We start from the raw sequence: 6,082 nt of genomic DNA on the forward strand, positions 1-6,082 counted from the left end.
TTGTAGAATTTCTTCTTGGGGGCTTTTGAATATTTGCCCTTTGAGTCTTTGCTTTTGTCCTTGGAATGATCCTTCCACCATGAGTCTCCCCATTCTCATAGGGGCACTCGGCAAAGAAGTGGCGCTTGTCATCACAATTGTAGCAAGATCTTGTCCTTGGGCCCGAACTTGTGAACCCCCTTGAGTTGATTCTCTTGATGTTGTATTCCTTGGCCTTGGATGGGTCAACCCAAAAAGAGTTAGCATGTAATGCCATGTGGTCATGGTAGTGGTGTTCCAAGTCTTCCGGATAGGACATACTCCAAGATGCCCTATACAATTCTTGAGGAATCACTTCTTCAACGGAGTTGACCGCCAAGGCAAGGTTGGTCCCTTTTGTCATCCCAAGAGCTCGATTGCGAGAATCATGAGAGTTTTGCTCAAGCACCTTGAGAGCTTTCATCTCGTGCACGACTTGTTGAGAGGTGAGAGAGGAATAGCATTCCCTCCCGACAAGAGTCTTGACATCAATGGGTACAAACGGCATCATGCATTCAATGTACTTCTCCTTGATCCAAGAGTCATTGATGTGGGTGGCACCAATAAGCCGGAAGGCATCGGCAACGGTGAGAAGTCTTCCATACATGACTTCATGATCTTCATCCGGTAGCCTCATGAAACCTTCGGCTTTATTCTTAAGAGCATTATACTTGTTCCTCCTCGTGCTCTCACTTCCAATGCAACTAGCGGCCAAACCATCCCAAGCTTCCTTGGCGGTGGTGTAGCTCCGAACACGATGCAATTCCTTTGTCCCCACACTAGTTTGAATCATGTGTAAGGCGGTGTTGTTGAGTTGACTATCAACCGCTTCTCTTCTAGTCAACTTGTCGGGATTGTATGGCTTCAAGCCTTCCATGATAATTCTCCAAAGTTCATTGGAGGCACTGCAAACATGAGAGCGAAACTCAAATTGCCAAGTATCGAAATTCTCAATGGAAAACTTAGGTGGGTCGCCCCGAATGTTCATATGGGGATGGGGAACCGGTATATCGGGAGATAGAAAAGGTGGAGCTACTCGATTGTAGCTCTCACCTCCACTAGTTGCCCTAGGAGATGCAATGGGATTTTTGATAGTGTTTAAGTTATCACCTTCCACGGGTTTGGTAGAGGAGGGTAATTCCGAAGCATCTCCCTCTTCTAACGCACCCGTGTCCTTTACCTCTACAATGGGAGCCTTGGGAGGGACCGGAGCCAAAAGCTCGGCAATCATCTTTTTCATGCTTTCCATTTGGGCTTCCATGGAGGACTTTGTAAGGGTATTTTACCCTTATCCATTATTTTGGTATCTATGACACCGTGCTAGAGTATTTGGACTAATACATGTCTACAAGATGACTTTCAGGTATTAGCCAAAGAGGTATGATGGTGTAGCAATGGAACAAAAAGGCAACGGGAGACCCCCCAATTCGACGAAAAATCAGCAAGTTTTTCAGAGCCTAGCCGGTCACAGATCCGGTCGGTCGGCCTCGGCACCGGACAGCCCGGTCACCAACCGGACCCGGAACCGGTGCCATCCGGGCATGTTCCGATAAAGAGGGCAAGCCCTCCGGTCGGCGTCCGGTCGCCGGCCCGGTTTGGACCGGCTGCTCCGGTCCATGGCCCGGTCGGACCGGGCACCAGACCGAGCGGCCCGGTCTGCAACCGGCCTTTGCGCCTGTGCCATCCGGGCGCCATCCAGTAACCTCAGACGCCTGCCCGGTCAAGACCCGGTCCCAGCTCCGGTTGGAAACCGGCCGGCCCGGTCTGACCGGGCTGTGGACCGGCCTGTCCGGCGCCAAATCCGGTCGACCGGGTTTCTCGACGAATCTGCTGATGTGGCAAGTGACCAACGGCCGTATTTCGAAGAACACTATAAATAGGCCTTCTCCTACCTCTGAACAGTTAGGCAAACATACTACAAGCTGTTCTTGAGCTCTCTCTCTCTTACTCCATTGCTAGAAACACCAAAAGCCTCAGATCTCCCTCCTCCTCCACCCAAACTCAAATCCCTCCGGGGAATCATTAGAGGAGGACCCGATCTACCGTTCTACTAAGCCAAATCTCATTCCCCCTTGTATTCATTGAGAAGCTTGCTTCCTAGGGTTCCTTGGAAACCCTAGGTGGGCAAGAGGAGTCCGGAAGCATCCGGGCTGTGGATTTGCTCCGGGCAAGATTGTGAAGGTTTGGAGGCTACCTCAAAGTCTACCACAAGTGAGTGAGCTATTCCTTTGTGGGATAGGCTCCGGAGAATAGGGTGATCCTTCGTGGCGCGGGGAATCCTTCGTGGGACCTCCACTCCTCCAAACGTGACGTACCTTGTTGCAAAGCAAGGGAACACGGGAATACATCCTCGTCTCCGCGTGCTATCGGTTATCTCTAACCGAACTCCTTACTTGTGATTTAACTGCCTGTGAGAGCCTTCGTGCTCGATTTAGTTGTATCCTCATATAGGTTGCTTCACCTAGTTTGCATTAGGCTCACCTTTATATTCCGCAAAGCCTAATATTGCAAAGAAAGAATTAAAATCTGTAGAAACCTATTCACCCCCCCTCTAGGTTTACCATCTCTATACTTTCAATTGGTATCAGAGCCTGGACTCTTATTAAGGGCTTTACCGCCTTAAGAGTGAGATGGATAAACTCTTCGAGGGTCTAGATGACGAGTCTAACCTTTCGGTTAAAGAGATGAAATCTAGATTCTTGGCATATGATGCCGAGAAGAAGAAAAAGGAGGATGAGCTACAAAACCAAATGACCGAAATGACTGCCATGCTTAAGAACCTAACTGCCGGTGGAACTTCTAGTGGGGCTTCGGCCTCTAAGGAAACCTACCATGAAGCTAACCATGACTATTCTAAAAACACTTCACCCATGCCTCATATAAACCATAGTGGGACCGTTCCCCATTTTGATGGAACTCACTTTCCACATTGGAAATCTGCTATGGAATCTCATATTCGCAGCTGCAGTGTGGAACTATGGGAGCTCATTGTTCATGGACATCGGGAGCCACAAGATCCTACTTGGTTGACCTCCACCGAGTTCTACAACCGTCAACTCAATGCCTCCGCACGTGACAAGATTAGAAGTGGCATCAACCGCAAGCTCTGTAACACCCCACCTTTTTCAACCTTGTTTAATTTTCCTTATTGCAAAAATTAGGGGGAACAAAAACTTTTTCTTAAGACTAGATAGATGAATTTCCTTGATCTGTTGGTTATGATGAATTGCCTTGATCTGTTGGTAGATGAATTGTCTTGATTTTCTTGTTGAGTTTTGTCTTGAGCTACCTCTTAGAGCAACACCCCTAGTGGTTAAACAAGCAACTCACCTAATAAAACATGTGTGACTTAGGAAAAATTGTTTTCCTTGTTACTACATCAAACTCTTCTTCTGATGGCAACATGAGTGTGCCATCTTGATTTTCTCTTTGTAGTACAAGATAGCTCAATCATCCTTAATTCAAAACTTGGGATCATCTACCCCTAGCTACATCCCTCTCTTATACCCACTCATCCTTGTTGGTTTTGAGGCCATGTCGACCATCTGTGTTGACAGGCTTAAAATGTTCAGACTTTGGCAATTGATCTCTAAGCACCCACAACTGTTATTGTTGACTTCAATGCATGGATCTCAACTATGCAACATCCTCCTCAACTTCCACGTCTTGCATGTCTCAGTCAATCCTTGCAACTCATATATTCAACTTGATCTGGTATCCTATCCCATGTTCCAGCACTAGATCACTTCTTCCTCTTTTACCTCTTGTTTTTGTTTTCATTCAAATTTAATCTTTACAAAACCAAGAGTGGGACTGATGGGTACATTTTGTAGCCATCATCTACCCTTGAGAACACTTCTCCCTAAATTAGTTTTCTCTCTCAAAAATCCTATTGATTTTCCTTCTCTAGTTTTGATCACAAAACTACTTCTAGTTTTACTAAAGCTTTTCAAGTTATTTCTTCAAAGAAAACAAAGAACTGAAATGGGATTTGTTTTTCATCCCATTTCTAACAAGTACTGATTTCTGAAACATTACTTTCTATTTTGCTTTCCTTTTTACAAAAATGCTTGCTATGGTATTTATACCATTTCTTGTTTATTTTAGGTTTGAGAAAACTCTACTTTACTTGAGAAAGCAAGTATATAATATTTTGAACTCCTATGTTCCAACTAGTTTTCTCTCAACATCTTCAAAATTCCATTTCACTTGAGTTCATTCCCAATTGTCTCTAGACAATTGAGGTGTTTCAAATACTTTTCAAATAAGTTCTATTTCAAATGACAACTCTTGCACATCTTGTGTACATCTCTGATCTACCACATTGAATCCCCTCCATCCTTCAATTTTTGATCAAATGGATGATCATCTGATACTTCCAAATCAATCCCAATTGACCTCTTATTTGAAGAGCAACTTATATTTTATCATGCCCATCTCAATCCTCTATTCTTTTCCATCACCACCTTGACCTCATGAATTGGTGATTTCTGCCACCATATTCATCCTTGTGAGTATATGGTTATTTCACTCACCATCTCTCTTATTCTTGCTCTACCATTGTCTCAACCACCATCACCATTATCTTCTTGGCACAAAGCCATCATGCAACAAATACCATCATGGTATATTTTACCATCACAATCTTCCTCCATCTCTACATCTCTCACATTGTTCATTTTTTTTGGCAAGAATGGAGCCGGCCAAATGGTGTATGCATGACAAATTTGGCCAGCCATTGTGCTCCTCATTTTCTTCTCTTGCAAGCCTTGCCACCCAACTACCCAACAATTAAATGGGCAGCCACCCACCTTGGCCAATCAAAAAGGAGGCAGCCACCCCTCTCCCTCTATAAAAACCCCCTAGCCGGCCACCTCCTCCCCTTTGCTTCATTTCTTCTCTTCCTCCACTCCCTCACACTCTCCTCCTCCACTTCCCCACGAAATGCTGCTGCCCCTTGCTTGCATGGCCGGCCATGGCCATGGAAAGCCACCAAGGTGAAGCTCCCCTCCTCCCTCAAGCTTCCCCTCACCATGAGAGACTCCCTCTCCATCTTCTCCCCAACCCTAGATGGATTAATCTCCTCTTCTTCTTCCTCCATTGCTAAGATTGGATCTTGATGCAGGTGCATGTTGGTCCAAGCATGGAGAAGGTTGAGCAATCCTCAGATCTGAAGCTCTTGACCAAAGTTCGTCCAAAAACTTGCTGTAATTTCTGCTATCTTGCTGTTTCAGATTCTGGTACGATCTTGTAAAATCCACCGAATCTCGTGTACAGATCCAAATCGAGTGATTAAAAGTTCCACAGATAGGTATAGAAAAGATCTACAAGGTGGCGTTGGTCTCACCCTCAAATTCTTTACGGATTGTCCGTGGTAAATAAAGTTCTTTAGACATGCAGATTCACTGTTTGTTAGATTTGTTCCGTTTCACAAAACCTTTTTGAACAAACTCAACTGTAGGAGAAAGCCCTCTTCAATTCCTTCACTTTTGCTGTGGTTTCTCTTCGATTGACCTCCTGAAACTGAAATGGTTCACAGATCAAGATCTGGACAGATCTGACTTTGTCGAATTAAACCAGGAGCTTGGGAACGAATTTTTGAATGAAACCAGTTGGGTAAGAACCACCTTTTCAATACCTTTCAGATCCAGCAGACCTCATATTTTTATGATTTGTGTATGATTTTTGATGAATTAAACTTTTTCTGTATGTTCTGCAGACATGGCTGTTAGCTTTTAATTCATCAAAAATCCATTTTTGAACCTAATTGAGTGATTTCACTTCTGTAGGACTACTGAATGTTTTCTTAATCATCTCCAACAAGTTTCAAACCTTTATCTGTTCTGCAACTCCATAGTTAAAGCAAATGGTGAAAACATGCAGTAAACTTGTAAATCCATTCATGAGAGTTTCAGAAATAATTTGAACCCAAATCCAATTGTGTGTGAATCTCTGTTTAAATATCTTTCAAATGCCAGTGACCTCATATTTTTAGGATTTTTCTACGATTTATGGCTTACAGATCTTGTTTTCTGTACAGTCAGATTCAAAGAAATTCCTAAAA

The sequence above is a fragment of the Lolium rigidum genome, chromosome 1 (genome assembly GCF_022539505.1).
Source record: "Lolium rigidum isolate FL_2022 chromosome 1, APGP_CSIRO_Lrig_0.1, whole genome shotgun sequence".
In the NCBI taxonomy this organism is placed as follows: domain Eukaryota; kingdom Viridiplantae; phylum Streptophyta; class Magnoliopsida; order Poales; family Poaceae; genus Lolium; species Lolium rigidum.